Source organism: Larus michahellis, chromosome 7, assembly GCF_964199755.1.
Source record: "Larus michahellis chromosome 7, bLarMic1.1, whole genome shotgun sequence".
NCBI lineage: Eukaryota > Metazoa > Chordata > Aves > Charadriiformes > Laridae > Larus > Larus michahellis.
In genome coordinates, this window is record NC_133902.1 from 55,012,808 (window position 1) to 55,030,551 (window position 17,744).

General features: G+C 40.5%; 1 protein-coding gene across 9 annotated transcripts in view; it reads right to left on the reverse strand.

Moving 5' to 3' along the window:
• The window catches only part of LRP1B (LDL receptor related protein 1B), a 743,839-nt gene that overhangs the window by 367,214 nt on the left and 358,881 nt on the right, over positions 1-17,744 (reverse strand). The gene's annotated exons all lie outside the window — the stretch shown is intronic.

The following is a 17,744-nucleotide window of genomic DNA, read 5'->3' on the forward strand; positions in this document are numbered from 1 at the left end:
CTAAGACGTATGACATGTATCGATAATTTTGCTGATCAAAAAAAGAGTACATTAATGAGCAACTGCATTTTTTCCTCCAGGACGATAGGAAAGGGATTGAGGAAAACAGCTTAAAGGTTGATCTGAAGATGTTTTTCAGGCCTATATGCAGGTGGATCAGGAACTAACCTGCAAATGGACAGAGAAAGGTTCTGTTACAGGGCTGGCTGAAAGTAACGGGGTATGTCCTAACAGAAAAGAGCAATCTGTATTTTAATATGTGGGCAGTTTTAATCTGTCTGATCATTATTCATCAGGTTCTGCTTGGGAGTAGAATGAAAATGAATGTGAAGAGGAGTCTGCACCAGCGTCTGAGCCCTGGAGCTTCCATTCTGGAACGTCTGCCTGTGTCAAAATAGAGCTGCAATTTTGGGAGAAAAGTGGATGTGGCTGGCACTCAAACTTACTACTTACTATAATGCAACCATTCTAAAAAAAGAGAGATTTCATACAATTACCACAGGGCATTTCCTAGAATTCTGTAATCCACACAATCCACAGGCTGACTAGAGCCTGATAAACCCTCCACTCTCTAAATCTGCCCATTTTCCAAGTGGTTTGCTGGTTATTTCTCTGCCTTCTGTGCCCTAGTGAATATGAAGATAATACATTTGTTGGCCGTAGCTTCCATCATTGGTTTTTGTCTCTAGTCCAGTCCTTAAATCCATCACACCTTTCCAAGAACAAGTCCCATGCGGACTGCAAACCAGGAAACTTCCCTAAAGGTACCCTAAAACGGGGCTGCACGCCGAGGTGTGGAGCTGGAACCCAGGCTGATCAGGTGGTATCTGTTTATTTAACATTTCTATCTGAACAAAATCAACATATACATTTCAGTTTCTAAGCAAACATGGATCAAACACCCTTTAACACCTATAATTTTCTTCCTCAAATATTTGTCTGATGCTGTACAGCCAGGAGCTTTTACCGCGTGATGACTCTTTGACTCACAACCGGGACTTGGCTTGTTTGCCCTCTTTCCATAATGGATGCAGCCAGCCAGAAGCCTAAACCTGAACAGCGGGACCCGCACACAGCCAGCGAAGGCTGCTGGAGAACAGCAACGATAAATTGGCAAGTGAGATCCATTAAGGGAAAATTAATAAATTAATAAAAACAGTCTATCTGCTCACATTTTTTACAAAAAACTCTTGCATTTCACTGATTTTAAATCATTGCAGTATCATGTGGGTGGGTTTTAACAACAGAACGGTTGCGTTGTCCTTACAGTAAGCATAACTGAAGTGCTGTGGATAGACCATTTCTGCCCCAAAACATTTCTTGTCACACATCCCAACCCTCCTTCTTTCTGCGCTTCTTTATTTTTCACGCTGTCTCTCACAACTTCGTTGGTGTCCTCATTCCATCTGCTACGCTTTGAGCAAGGGCTTCTCTGAGGAGGCATTCTACTAATACTTTCTTCTCTTACGCACGTCCTTACGTTCACTTTCTTGTGAATATCGATCATTTATTTATTTATTTATTTATTTTCCCCCCTCAAAATACATGTCCACTGGCCCATGTGAGAAAAACAAAATTTCATCTCTCATTTTACGCGGCCACGCAAAGAAGCAACCTGTCACTTGCCTCAAGTTTTACACTACAACGACTTTTACCAGCTTCCCTGGAGGGAGCCTGGTGGCCAGGCGGCCAGCTGGGAATCCTTCAAACACAGCAGACTGTCCCACAAATCCGTTGAAGAAGCACTGTTGACTGCCATACGTTTCCGACTTCAAACTAACAATCCTCTCCTCAAAATTATCCATCAGATTATTACAACAGTAATTTGCCCCCGTTCGCAGGTCCAGTGAAGAGCTTTCTCACTGCCTGGGTGAGAGCCACCTTCATGCCCCAGAACATTTTTACTCTGTTGCTGATCTGCTAAACCTGCCACAAGCGGGAAAGCACAAAATACAACAACAACTTCAAGGCTAAGCAGATGTATCTTCTTACTAGTTCTTTTGTTTTCTTCGTTTTAAATAACTGATCCTGGAAAACCTTTGGAAGAGAATGGAGTCTACTTGCCTCTGGAACTGTTTGAAGCATTGAAGGACAAGCTATGGAAGACAGTGTATACATTTATGGTTTGGTCAGATCTGTAACAGGCTTCTTGCGAGCAAAGAAAAATCATGAAGCAGCGAACACTGATATTTTTAATGCTCCAGATAGGAAATTTAAAGAGATAAAAGCCAGGGACCCTCATTTATTGTCTTTCCTACGTTGCTTTCAGATCAGAGTAAAAATCTGCACCCTTTGGTCTCCCTTTCTCAACGTGAATTGGTTTACAAAGTACATAGGCAGTGAAGCATGAGCATCGCTGAGCTCTCCGCTTTTATCACAGCTACAGAAACCTCAGAATTTGTCAAAGCATGGTATTTCTGCCGTAAGATTTAAAGGAAGAAGCTGCACTGAGGGAAAGCAAAGGGACAGAGCTTTATAGCTCGCAAGGAGACCCACAATTCAAGACGTGGAGCTGCAGAGCAAGGCAGGAGATTTGCTGAAATACCGCGTAGCAGAAGTAGTTGTCAGTGCCTTTAGGATGATCTATTTTCTCCAAGTCCAGGAAGTACTGACAATTCATCCAGCTCTGACTTAGGTCATTTTGTTCAGTGTTTTCCTTCTTCCACAGGAGACATGAAGGGCAGCATTTTTTTTCCTCCCTGCATCCCCACGAACGAGCCTCTCTAAAGTTGTGCTCCAGCTCTACCGCAAAAGCCACCCTGCCTTCTCAAAGACACCCACGTCAATCGTGTGCTTCCCGACTTTCATATTCCTCTAACTCCCAGGTATCTAGTCCCATGGGAGAGCAGTCAATCAGGCAAAGACGCTGCTGATCTCATCTCCCCTAAAGGGAGATACCTTTGACAACGACTCAGAGGAGCTGTAAGGTTCTTGGACAAACTGCTCCCACGGGACTTCATAGTTAATAGAATCCCGGCTTCATTTATTCCTCCTGTGTTCAAGGAAATACACTGCTTATCATAGTTCATCCAAGATGAAGGATATAAGGGACTATCATCTCTTGAATGGCGTTTTAATGAAGGGATTAACCAATTGATCTGACTGTCCTTTTTGTCAGTTCCTCCTGAGCTGACATGAGGTTCACAATTGGTTCACACCAGGTTCTCAAACGTAAATGTTTTGGCTGTTTCTGTTAACAAGAGAAGCAGTTCAGCTTGCAGTTCCTTAATACCGGAAACTTTTTTGGCTCTTGGGGGTTGTCGAGTAATAGAGTGGATTTACGAAGATACCTCGATTAGCTTTGCCCTTGCTGAAAGGATGAAAGAGGACTAGATTTACACCCAGCAAAATGCATTTGGAAGCCTTTATTTTTGAGACACTTGGATGATGATAAGGCCTTTTGGCCGTAGCGGGTTCCCAATTATGCTTCCTAAGTACATTTATAATATATAAACCCTGCTCTTTTTGCAATGACAATATATGCTGGGGAGTATAGACAACATTACAGTACCCTGTAAATTAACATTTACTGATAACGTTGATAATCATCATTGATAGAGAGCTGGAGGAAGTAAAAGAAATTGGCTGACGTTTAATAGTTCAAAGTGCCAGGTAATATGCTTAGGGAATAATAGCAGAGCTTCTGCTGTCAGTTCGGGATTTCACGATTCGAAACAACAAAGGATCCTTGTCAGAGCTCATCAGAGAATGACTATGAGCTACCAGTGCAACGGCGCCTGGGAAAAAGGGAAATGCATCACAGAGAGTGCTGGGATAAGTACTTCCCATGGAGAAAGTGTTGATATCAAGGCCCAGGATGTTCGTGAGTCCTTTTCGTCCAGGGTGCAGCTGTCTGTGGCTGTGTCACCCCGATGGACACCTGGAGAATCAACTCAGATTTGAGCAGGATCAGAGAACGGCCTCAGGGATTAGCAGGGGAACGGAGAGCTGCAATCTGAGGGAAGACTGCAACTTTTTGTGTTGATTAGTGCCAGGAGACAAAAACGAAGAGGAATTATGACCGCTATCTATGAATATATCAGAGGATCAACAGTGGGGAAAGAGACAATTTATGCTAAAGGGCTATTGGCAGAAGTACAAATGAGTATAAATTGCCCATTAATAAATTCTGGCTGAAAATGAGAAGGTTCTTAGCTATTACCGTAATCAGGTTCTGGAACTCCTTGTTGAATGGGAACAGCAGGGACAGAAAATACATAAATGCTTTTGACATGGATCATGATAGATTCATGAAAGACAGCATATGGAAAGGCCCCTGAAATACCAGAAACTGCGTTTGTGACCCAGGAGGTTCCTTCTATTACTATACTCCTCAAGCAAAGCACTATCTTATGCTAAAACATCATTTTACATTATGGAACTAAAATTAATCCTTTTTTCCTTGTCTCTGGAACATACCCAAAGGAAAACTTAGGGCAGCTTGTTACTGCATTAGTCTTCTAATTGTACTCCTTACATATTCTTATTTCTCTAAAATATTTGTATTCTTTTTGGCAGCTTTGTGCTTCATGAATTTACTCGATGTTATCAGTGTTATTCGTTTTTGTGATTCAATATTCATACAGTGATGTCTAGACTCCTCTTATCACACATATGCTGTAAACCTTATTTTTCTTTTCTAGTTCATTTTCCGAGTTTTTGAAGTACAGTTCTTTTACAGATTAGACTCTTTAATGTAATCTACCCTAAGTTTTTTGTTTGCTTGTTATTGTTGATGTTATATGCGCAATATAAAGCTCTATGGTTTGCTTCTCTGACAGAAAAGGGTAGCTTGATTGATAGAACTCAGTTGCTGGATTGAAATAACGCAGCAAGTTTTTATCTTACATTTGTTGGTCATTTTATTAGTTTTGACTACCGTACCATAAAAAACAAAAACAAACAAAAAAACCCTAGAAAGTAATCATCTTTGTCACGCACCTCGGCCTGTAACTCTCTTATGGTAGATATTCCACTGAAAAAGAGATATGGAAATCAGAGATCAGATTCAGAATCTCATACTCCTACTAGGGGTGACCTCTGTCAAAGTTCAGCAGAGAAGCAGAAGGAGCCAAATTAAAAAAAAAACCAAATAGCAATATATGGCAGATGTGCCCCATTACACACAAATAGAGGGGAGAGAAAGGGACCAACACCTTAGGCTGGAAAAAATATTTCTGTTTGCCCTTAGATGTGGGCTGAGGTGAACATTTCCTCCACCTATTTTGTGTTTCCCATGGCCAGCGCAGGGCAAGCTGCAGCCTCTGCGTCCGGGCACCGGCCGGGTCACTGCTGCTTCCCGACTCACGGTCAGGAGCCTTGGGAAAACACAGGATTAAAGTTGTGGGTTTTTTTTCCTAGTTGCTAAAATAAAAGAAGAATTATCTAAAAGTTAGATGCATTAAAAACGGAGACATTTACAGTTGGGGTCTGCAAGCCAGGTCCAGCCGCCTGGCCCCAGAGATCCATTAGGCAGGACGGGATTTCTATATAATGCACAGATTGGGTAACAATAACCCAGAATGACAACTGGAAAACCCTGCATCCTGCACTGCCTATGGCAAGTTACAGCAAATTGTAAGTCCCGGGTATAACTGCAATCCTTTTCCTTCACAGTGCTTAGATATCTAAGCCTGGTCTGCTGGTACATAACTCCATTTGCTTAAACTCCAGAGTGCAAAATCTTTCCCTAAGGCCAGGGCGTTACAGTAATGTATCCAGGACATCAGCAGAGAAATGATGCTTGAGAATGGTGCTTTGTCCTGGGTACCAGGCTACTCCTGAATTTTCTTCCATTAAATAGTTACTGGAGAAAACATATTAACATATTGCTGTATTTCCACCCTTTGCCATTACTATAATCATCAGGCAAGAGAGTCATACTCTAGTGTTCATTCTCTGAGCCCACAAAACTCCCTTTTTCCTAACAGTACGGATTCAAGACAAGAACACCTTATATTGCACAAGCTGTAGTGACTGGTGCATCCTATGGGGGAATGGCTGATGGGGTGTGAGGTGTGAACACCCCTGAGGCTGAAGGCACACCTGGGTTATCCTGGGTCCCACCTCCTAAGTCAGTGCTATAAAGACAAAGCTGTCATGTAAAAGCTGAGCACGAGCTTTTGTCATATTAGTTCTCGTTTATAAGAAAAAGCCATCTTAACTATACCGTATCTGAGCTCACTCCCATCAGCAGGTGCTTCCACACTGGGAAACCTTTGGTCCATAACATCAAGTGATGCAGGAAGTTTTACTTGAGATAGGGACGGTGTCTGCTCAAGATAAGCACTGCTGAGCATGGTGGCACACAGATTGCACTTCATAAATCCTACCTGATGTATCTCAACCCTCTATTGGATCTTTCTACACATCACTGTCTATTTGTTGGCAATCAGCTGCTGAACAAGTTAATATATTATTTTAAATAGACACTAAAATGTATTTGTCTGTTTTATGATCACAAGAAAATTACACATCTTGTTTAATGCACTTGTCAGTCTGCTCAAAGCCAGAAGTGTCTTACTGTGATTACTCTTCAGTGAAAATGGGCACGTCTTGCTGAGTAAGTTCAGGCTGATAGTGATTAACAAGGTATCTTAAAAAAGACAGGTAAAAAATCCTTTTCATTTGTCATTTCTAACATAATGAAGTCAGAAAGAAGAAGGAATGTTGCAGGAAGCTTAAATAAGCAAATCACATCTTCCAAATCCAAGCCAGTCACCGCTCCTTTTCAGATCTCAGTATATCCATCTCCAAAATACTACCTAACAGTATCTCCCTACCATGTTCCTGGATAAATTTATTTTTCAAGGATGTACTATTGAAATGTCTTCCTGCCTAAATCTTGACCTACAATATTTGGCTGAGCTTCAAAACAATTTGTTTTATGTGGTGTTCTTCAACCATAGCATCACAAAACACTTGAAAAGATGAGATCAGCAGGTAGTAGGCATGTAGTAAAATATTAGCTTCACCGGTGGAAATGGCTCATTATTCTGACCTTTTGCTGTTTTAGTTATACCTTGGCTGCCGCACACAAGCGCGAGCATAAACTAAAGAGAAGTTCACATGGGAAAATTTAAACTGGGTAAGTGATTTCATGACTGAAGAGAAGAGAGTCGTTTATCCGGTTACTAATCTGGATAAAAGACATAGATCTAAAAAATAGACATCCCTCATATGAGAAGAACACACTTGTTTATTTAAGTTTATACAAACCAGTTTCTAGTTTTAGGTATTTTCACAGTACTGAATACATACTGAAGCAGGTTCACTGAGTTACAGAGAATCACTGTTAAACCGTGTCTAATGAGATACGAAGCCTCACAATAGTGAACATGTTCATTAATAATCCAGAAGTGAAAGTAGTGACTAATAAAGTTTGTGAATGGTGATAACGACTGGCAGACAGGATAAAATACAGAGTTTTTTTTGACCGGCAGTCAACAAGAGCAGACCACCTGGGCTGCTTAGGAGTCCGGACCTCGTCATATAAAATGCATTTACAGAGTTAGCTCATCATTTCTCAGCCTTATAAGTAAATTGCGTTTCAGTGCCTGAGGAATGCTTAGAGAGAAAAATGTAACTTGGTGGCAGGGTCAGAGCAGGCTCTGGTGTGGAAAAGGTTCACTAACATTTTGGAGAGGTAAAGGATGTTAGGAAACCTCTCAAGGGGAGCTCTGGAAATCTAAATACAGTTGAGGAGTCTGTCCCTGATGGGGCAGGACCCCTCTCCTGGGCTGCCTCTTTCCTAAGACTTGTCCTTAATTAGTCAAATTCTAAAGGTATGAACCCTATTCCCCTCCCACCAAAAAAAAATCCTTCTAGGATTTCCATCTGAACATAAGAAAACACTTTTTCACTGTGAGGATGGCTGAACACAGGAACAGGTTGCCCAGCGAGGTTATGGAGCTTCCATCCTCGGAAAGATTTAAAACCTGACTGGGCATGGTGCTGGGCAACTTATCTAGGTGACCCTGCTCTAAGCAGAGAGTTCAGCAGCTAGATGGTCTTCAGAGGTCCCTGCCAACCTCGGGGAATCTGTGGACCCTACAGGCTGTCCCTTCCTTGCAAAGACCTGCTACCACCCCTTCATCCTGCAGCAGCCTGAAGCCTACAACAGGGAAGGGGCACAATTAAATACTCTCTGCAGAGGGCAGGTGGCAATGGGAGGAGAACAAGGTCAAGAGGGGGAGCTGGGGAAGAGCTTTCTCTTCCTCTCCCTTCTCCTGCAGGCAAGACGGTGGTGGGAAGGCAGCTTGGGCATTATTGCTCCCTGTGGAAGCTGCTATCACCTCCCTCTTCCATGTCTCTTCTAACCCCCAACTCCCCTCCAGCAGCGAGAGCTGCCCAGAGCAGGCAGGACACAGGAGGCTGTTCATCCTTGCACACTAAATCTCCATGTCTTCAGGCCAAGCGTACAGCATGTCACCTTTGAGACTTTTGCACTAGTCAGCTACCTACTTAGGCAATAAATAGAGCCAGCTCTTGTATCTTAATTCAGCGAAAAGCAAAGTCAGACATTAGGGAATAGGAAATGCATACTATATTCAGCAAATGAAGGAGAAAAGGGATTGAAATTCCCTAATTGACAGGGACACAAATGTAAACTCCCACACGATGCTGTTCTCTGCTATAGTACAAGTGCTGCTGTAAGACTCTGCACAGTTAACCTTCGGATATGAAAAATAGCTATGAAATTTTGGAGCAGAAACAACACACTGGCAGGACCCATACGGCATACTCATAGAGCCCTTGCATTGGTTATTTTTTAAAACCAAAAGCAATTGGAAGGTCTGGACATACAGACTGTATGTACAGCCCGTACAGCCCGTACAGTGGGCTGTACGAAGCTTCCTTGTACTTTGGTGTGAAGTCAACCAAATTAAGTTCCAGAGACTTCTTTAGAAGAGGTAATACATAAGCTTTCCCTCTGATGAAACAACATCTTCCACTTCAGCTTCTTAAATATCACTTACTTTGACCGTCAAGTATTTCAATGACCTTGTTCACTCTCATATTTAAATACTGAGCCTTATTTCACATTCTGCTGATGATGGTTTTTATTATGCTCAAACACACTCCTCTTGAATCTTTGCAGCATTCATTTTTTAATAATGCTTTATACTTTTGGCTTGTTTGTAAAAAAATATACACATGTGTAAACATACCTACAGGTCAGTAATTTCAAACATTTACTGAATACATTTTAAGAAGTCATCTCAGAAGTAATAATTTTAAGCAGTTTTTTAATACAACAACCTCCAGCTGAAAACTGCTGAGTGAGTCCCAGAGTGCTCTGGAAACATTAATTAATAATTGAAGCCCCACAGTGTTCTGTTGTAATAGTTACGCACTCCATAATTAGTGTCAGTTCACCCGCGATGCCCACTCCTGTACACGATTCCACTTAGCACATCGAGCCACTGGATAACAAGGACTTCTACCTGGAAGAAGTGTGACTGTCACTGTAGTTTTATACATGTTTTCCAGCTCTATTTAATGGGAAACCAGCGCACAGTATGTCACCGTCACTGTTCACTGTCTCTCTTAAAACAGGCCCTTGTAGATGACTGAAACATCTGACTTCCTCACGCAGATCTCCTCGTTCAAAACCAATTACGTCTCCAATGTCCACCTACATTAAGCCATACAAAGTTCATATGAATTTGTTGTACAGCATCATATAACATAAGAATTAAGAAACATCTCCTTTGTTGAAATGTACTTCAGGACCAAAGTCATACTACGTATCTTAACACTTTTTATAGTCCAGAAAGAAATACAGATAAGAGTTTCCTATTGACTTAAGGGAAATATTTATGTTTTGAAATATTATTTATTGAGAACCCATGGAAAAGAATGAAAATCTTTTTATTAAGGCTCTAAACTAAAACTTTCTAACATCTCATCAATAAAGACTCATGACTGACACCATTGTTGCCAAAGTAATATCCGTTGCCATTTTACACCAACCAGAGTTTTATCATAAAATAGACCAGAATATGACTATGAAGGTTTTTAACTGATGTTTTAATTACAACAAAATTATGGGATGCCCTCTACATCAGTAACCTTTCTCCCTGCTTCGTGAACCCAAAGCAGCAGCAACACAGCATCACCTCCACATGTCTCAGACCCAAGTAACCCCTGCGGTAGCTCTCAACAGTGTGGTGTAAAGAGCTGCACTAGAACTGGCCCAAGACTGATATAGATCCAGCGACCAAGGAAAGACACTAGAAAGCAGGAATCCCTCTCCTGCACTTCAATAGCCACTGATACTATGTGCTACAGCCACAGGCCCAGGTCATCACAAGGGTTCTCAGTTAACCAACCTCAGTCAATTTGCTTGTAACGAAATGCTTCCACTGAAATTCTTAATACTGTAATTTTCAGTGCTGCTATCTTTATATAATTAAATAAACAGAAAGTGTTTCTTTCAGTCCTCATGGCTGCTAGACTTGGACTTTACAGCATCAACAGGTTGCCCAGAGAAGCTGTGGCTGCCCCATCCCTGGAGGTGTTCAAGGCCAGGCTGGATGGGGCTTGGAGCAACCTGGTCTAGTGGGAGGTGTCCCTGCCCAGGGCACGGGGTGGAACTAGATGATCTTTAAGGTCCCTTCCAACTCTAACCATTCCGTGATTCTATGATTCATCTCTACAGACATTAACATTTCAGCTATTCAACAAGTTCAAAGAAAGTTACATTTTTGACGTTTTCTACAACTTGAGAGCCACATAGGAGGTCAACATAAGTCACATGAATCTCCTTAGGTTTCGACTGGCTCACCTTTGCCCACATCATAGAAAAAACAAATTTCACAAATGCCTGTCGATTCCCCCTAGATCAGGCAAAGTTAATTGCCTGATACTCCTTGGCATCTTTTTAGCCTTTCAGCCATCGCTGATCACTTTTCTATCACCTGTGGTGCGATGCAGGCAGACAGCGGTAGACTAGTACATATATTATTTTACTGGGACACAATTTACAAAAGCATAATCTATATGGATAGCAGTGATGTGTCTTGAAGATGCGGTTATACATTTGGGCTGGGGGGCACTTAGTTTGCTTGTTCCGCTGGGTACTCAGCTTAAGAAAAAAAGATTAAATATCCATTAAGCAATACATTTTAAGAAGAATTACTTTTCCAATTATCTAACTACAGTATACTTGCTTCAAAGTGACCAAGCTTCATTAGCAAATAAACTTTGTGGAAATTAGATGCTGTGCAAGTCAGCAGCATAGGTTAGAAAAAAACCTCAGCAGAGTTGTTTTTCAAAGATAATTCAGAAATGCAGAAAATACCACTGGTCAGGATTGATAATATCCCAGGTTATTCTGCGCAGACATGCCTTTGAACAGCGGAGCCCAAGAGCTCTGGGCTCAGGTATCGCAAACATACGTCCAGTTCACATTCTGTCATGCTCTAAATCCATCTGGATAAGAGGAGATATTCTGCTCCCGTCTCCTACATCTCTATTCTGTCTTCACAGTAAATTGCTGCTTAGTCTTTCACAGTATTATGAATCAGAATTTAAATATTTTAAAATATCAAGCCTCTATTAAAAATACAATCAGTGAGACTGTTACACAGAACACAGAGTGCTGTGAAATGACGGAATTCACAAGGGCTGCCTCTCCCTAAGAGTCCCCGATTCAGGAGAAGGTGCATGCAAGGAGCAGAGGGCCGTTAGTTGGCACTTTAATCTACTACTGCAAGAAAACGGGATGGCAGTGTTGCCAGACTGACTCTTACATGAGCAAAGCAGGACCCAAAGGGCATTTCACACAAGCTTTAATAACGTTGGGGAGTATTGTGCATGGCCACAAGTGCTCTGTGGAGTGTAGGAGCTGTCATGCGTAGAAAGCCCTGGGCCATCTGACAATGTAAAGCAAGGAAATTGTGTATTTTCATATCTTGATGTATGTCAAGTCTCCAGTCCGATGGCCCAGTCAGTTCTGTTGATAATCTCCTTTGTGCCTCAAGCAGATACAGCCTGGCAGTTCAATGCCATGCTCCCCTTACGTGGCGCACCAAGACGTCTTGGTCCCCTTCTGGAATGACAGCTTGCAGGGAGAAATGACAAGTTCAGCCTCCGTTTTTTTTCTGTTGTCTCAACTAGAGCTGGAGATATAATGGTGCAATAGAGCTGGGAAAGGTGTGGGAGTTTTAAAACATTCCAGAGAGGCCAAAAGATTATTACTTTTCTTTTCCCGATACCAGTAAAAAAAAAAAAAACCTAGCATCTTTATTTACTTTGCTCAGTTCTCAGTTATGTGGAAAAACATAATTAAATCATTTTGAAATCATAAAAGGCACCTATAATAGCTTTTTCCAACGTCCAATTTCATGCCTCTTCATGGAAGTAGTACCTCAGAAATTGCTTCTCTTCATGAATACAACTTCACTTGACAGATAAAATCCTCAAAAAATTGCCGAGCAGAAACCTCAGGCTCATGAGGCAGCGCCTTCCTGGAAACTCAGCCAAGGACTTAGAATCAATTACATGAAGGGATTGAATAACAACGAATCCCAGAGAACCAAACCCGCGATTCAGAAACTGGACTTTTTTTACGTGCACAACTAAACCCAGTGACGGATAAGAGAAAGGACTTCAAGCTAGAAGAGAATTAAAAACTAGTAGCAAGGAAAAATTATACTGGAGAAACAAAATTCTTATTCAATTGTTAATTTATTTTCTTTCCTGGGAGACAGACATACTTCTGGACTGTGGCAGGGGCTAGAATAAGTAGTGCATTTTTTCACAAGCAGCATTTACAGTGTCTGCCAGTTAAAGAGGCTGAACGTTTCAATTTTTCTCTGCAGCAAGCAGGGCTGGATGGCAAGTTGGCTTCTGGAGTGTGTTTGCCCCATTGGAGGTGCACAATTCATGACAAATTCCACTTAAGAGTTGTATATTGCTGCCAGTGTCTGCGAAGACAATTGCCAATTCTCAAAATGCTCTTGCAAGTGGTTTTCTTAGCAGCTCCTTATCGGAGTGTTACAAATCTGAGTCTTGTCTCCTAGGTGTATGTTAGCGTGCGTAAATGCAGATGTTCAGAGAAGCCAGAAAATATGAACCCACGGAACCCGAAGCCTAGAAAATCACCGTGATTCAAACTTGTTCTCCTGATGTCTGGGAGAAAATGCACAATTGTATGTCTGGTGATTTGTTGTCATCTCACCTTGCATCCAGCTTGGATTGTTTAGTGGTAACTTTTCTGGAAGACCTAAACATACTTAGAGCACCAGCTGAAAACATGAAATCAGCCACAACGCTGTAAAGTGCGGTAACATTTGCTGCCATTTTACCATGACTCATCTTTCCTCATTGCTTTTCTTATATTTCACCCAGCTAACGAGACTTTTGCCTTTGGCAATGTGTAATTGATTCAGTGGTGCCGAGTTTGAAAGCAACAGAGGCACAAGAATTGCTTTTCATTCATTGCTTCATTTAGTTGTAAGTCAGAGACCTACCCAGCGCAGCACCTCCACGGCGCAAAACTCTGCGTCGTTAATGCCCACACATGCTACTGACACAGGCACAAATAATACATAGGAAAGCTTAATTTTTACTGAATATTTTCCATAGGACAACAACATTTGTTATTTTTCAGTGCGAGTTCCCCGGCTGTTGTTTCAGTGCTTTGTTTCAAAGCACTTCAAGCCTCTAGAGCCCCAAATTAAACCCTTCCCTTAGTGCATCCTATAAATCAAATATCTGGTGAGTAGCATACTCCAGTGATGAAGCTTTTCAGCCACGTGCAGCTTTTACACTTAGGTAAGAGTTATATTGTTGTGTAGCTGTACCGACCTTTGCATGTACAGGAAAATAAAAATGCAGGTTTTCACAGGAGATGTCACTGCCACGTTTTATTAGTGGGGACAGTGTAAATAACTGTCATCCTCGTATCCTGCCCCTTTAGCTTCATTCTCCAGGGCATAAGCAAAAAAGGCTGATAAAGAAGTTAATAGAACACGATGTAAAAATTCTCAATGCCAATTTCAGCACGCCAGAGCCTGCAATGATTAGAGGCACAGCTGCAAAGGATAAGACCGAAAATGAGCGACTCGGGTGATACGCTTTAGAGGTTAAACTGTACCATAAAGATCAGCCCTATTTCTAGCTACTGAGAATAAATAAGGAATTGCTATGGTATTTACACAAGGGCTTCATGTATTATTGCAACATTTGGCTACTACGTTCTGGCACATTAGAAGTTAACCTGGCTCTTCCCCGGCTTCTGGGGGGGGGGGGGGGGGGAAGGGAAGAAAAAAAGCATCTGTTTCTTTTTTCTCCCATTTCTTTTTCTAAAGCTTCTGATTTTTTTAGAGAAGAGTCCAACTGCGCCAAGCGCTTGGCTGAAGACAATGGATATTGCGGCAGGTTTGCTGGGGATCGCTGCCTCTCTCAAACTCTATTTTGATATATTCTCTCCACAAAGTATAGCAAAATTCTAGTATCTCTCAGTGAAGCTTTTCACAACTTCAAGTAGAAACACAGGAGATGGATGTAACTCTAGTTGCTTTTGGCTCACTCCAAGTTTGGCAGAGAACCTGACTATTTTCTCATTAAAGAGCTATTAGGCTCCAGCTACGGAGGACTCAGCAAGCAGCGCCACCTACATCCAAATTAGGAAGTTAATAAATAAATGCATCGCCTTAGTTTATATTTGTAGCTATTTTTTTTGCATCACAAGAACGGATTTTTGCAGGATTAGATTACTCAGAAATAAAATTATTCAGTATAACAGTATAACATTAGCATTATCGCGACACTTATCTCTATATTGTATATAAGTAAAAGTTACACTTAATAGTTCTAACTATTTGTAACAAATTAGTAATGTCAAGTTATTGTTAAAATACTGTTAATTATGTATACATTCTAATTATATTCCATAATGAAATACAGAATAAATACTGTACACTATATAGTTAACAGTATTTTCTGAAGCCCTAAGTTACAGGGTTCTCCTGTCTGCTACTATCAATCAGAAGTTACACACCAGAAGATAAGCACTTTATCATTTGGGAAAATGAAGACTAGATTCATTTACTTCTCTCTAAATGCTTCTTGCAGGAGACTGTTTCAAGCATGCTGTAAATTTTGCCTGTCATTTGAAGACTTTCATAAGGAGTAATACGGTTAATTTCGAGTAATATGATAATATGGAGTCATCAAACACGGTTTTGAAATTGGACAAAATGTCTCATTATCAATTTATTTTCTGTAGTCTTCCCCAGATCAAAGAACAAGAAGCAAACCTTTCTGCTGAACCATGTTTGCTTGTCGGTATGTTCACGAGTTGTGCCGTGAAAGAAACCTAGAGCAGCTTTTATCACTGCCAAGAGGAACAAAAATCTTTTAGTGGAAGAGCTCTGTGAGGGCAGGAAGCCTCTTACAGCTGTGGAACATCTTTAGTTGGGATTAGGTGTCCTTTTTGCTTGACTTAGTAGCAGAACTTCTTAGAGGATGCTCAGACTTCAAAGAGACTTTTTCTCCACAGAGATAAGCACTCCCATAATTTCTAGAAAATTCAATCATGTTAGGAGTTTGAACAGCAATTACAAGAAATTCACAGTTATGGAATCACTTTTTTTTTTTTTTTCCCCCTTGAAAAGTCATATTGAAATAAAAACAGGATACAAACATCTTGCCCACAGTATATTTGTATTATTACTACCGGACTTGTGCCTGAAAAATTATACTGTTTCCATATTGGTGATAGCACTGCTGTGAAGAGACGTGCACAAATGTATTTATAAAACACCAGTGAAACAAACTTGGTGGCTCTTAATGGCTCTTAATTACCTTCTTGCTATTCCCTGTTACCAAGCCTAATGGAAAAGTGGTATACTGAAAGATGAGACTGAAGTAGATAAGAAAAAAAAAAAATAAAATCAAGTCCTATATTTATTTAGTGACTTTTAATAAACGCCATTAAGTACATGAATTTCAGTACAATCTGTAGAGTAGAACATCTGAATAGAAGATTACCGTGAAAATAAAAAGGCAATTAAAGAGGGAGTGATTTAAAATACTTGCCGTATAACTTAATTTTTCATGAAGAAAACAGAAATTGAAACTTAAATTGGGAAAGCATTTTCAGCAGCAACTAGATATGTGTTTACAGTTCACCTTCGCTTTTTCTAACAACCAGGATATAATAATTCTTTTTTGTGTTTGGTTTTTTGTTGGGTTTTTTTTGATACTATGCAGAAAGTCTTAGAGCTGTTTGGTCTGTCATTGCTGCCAGGTAACCGACAGGGATGCTTTACGGCAACAGCAAAGCAGCATTTCTCTGCTTTCCTTCTTTCTTGGCAAAGCCTCCCAAAACACACACAAATTTCTTTGGCTAAAGTGATGTTTATTATCTAGGATACGTAACTCTGTAATACTGCTTCTGAGTAGAAGATCAACTCTAAAGCAGTTTGAGCTTCAACCCTGCTCTTTGAACTCAAGTTTCCTGCTGCACTTTTATAGCTCACGGATTCTTTTCCTCTGACTTTCTTTTGGCTGAGCATCAAATTTCCCTTAATTTACCCATCGCAGCTGATGAAGACATCCCTGTAACTGATTTATGATAGCTTCATTATACTTACACATTTACATTATACAGCATGATAATACAATATTATATGACTATTATTATATATAACATATATAACATATATAACATGTTACATGTTACGTATTATATATTATATTTCTATATTGATCTTTGAGAACATTACCTGGACCTCTTTTCTTCTGTATGTGTTTCAATAGACAGACCATGTTTTCAGGCCAGGATTGGAGATGGAGTCTAAAAACTTATAAATACAACTTCTAACGCAGAGCCAGCTATTACTTGTTTTCAGCAACAATCTGTTAGTTGCCGAGGAAGATACAACCCAAAACTTACAGTCCTGAGGGGTTTGAAATTTTGTTAGGAAAACAATTATTCTTTTCTAAGTAAATCCTTCATTTAATCTATTTCGTAAATTAACTGGTTGAATTTCAGAAGCACTGAGCATTTTTTTAACTCCAGCTGCTAGAAGGAATTGCCTCGATGGGAGCTATAGCAGTTCAGCGTATCGCAGGAAAACATTTGATGTGTGTATCTAAATCTGAATTTAAGTGATTAATTTAGCTACCACCTCTAAACAAAAAATAAGGTCTGCTGAAAGAAGTGTCCGTTTATTCAGCGTTATTTTGCAGACACATCAATTTTCAATGGCGTTGGGGTTGAATAAATTCTGACATTCCTGCCTAGGAGAGGTTTTTTCTTTTCTTTCCAAGTTTCTGGGTCTTACTCTTGCAGTAAGCAACTCTTGCCCTCTTTTTGATCTCTCCCAAGTTTTTAATTTTGATGCCCATTCCTCATTGTCTCTTCCACCAGCACACTACCAAAAGTTCTGCTTTCTGAACGTGCTGAAGAGTTCTCCAAAAAGCACCATTTTCTACTTCTCCCAAACTGTTTACCTGTCCCCAGCCCAGCAGACAGAACAAAGGACACTAGAAACAGAAGGACAAGAAACTTTCCAACCGCTTCTTCTAACAGACACAGTCTCTCCAACTAAAAAAGTAATATACAATACTTAGACAACCGTGAAAAATAATTCTACTATCACATTTAAAAGAGAGGTTTCAGAAGACAAAAATGTATTATTTTGCAGCACTTTTAATTTCTTGTTTCTGTTCATGAGGTTATAGGGCAAGTCAGAGCAGGTGATTCATTACTGCAAGCTCCTCCCTGT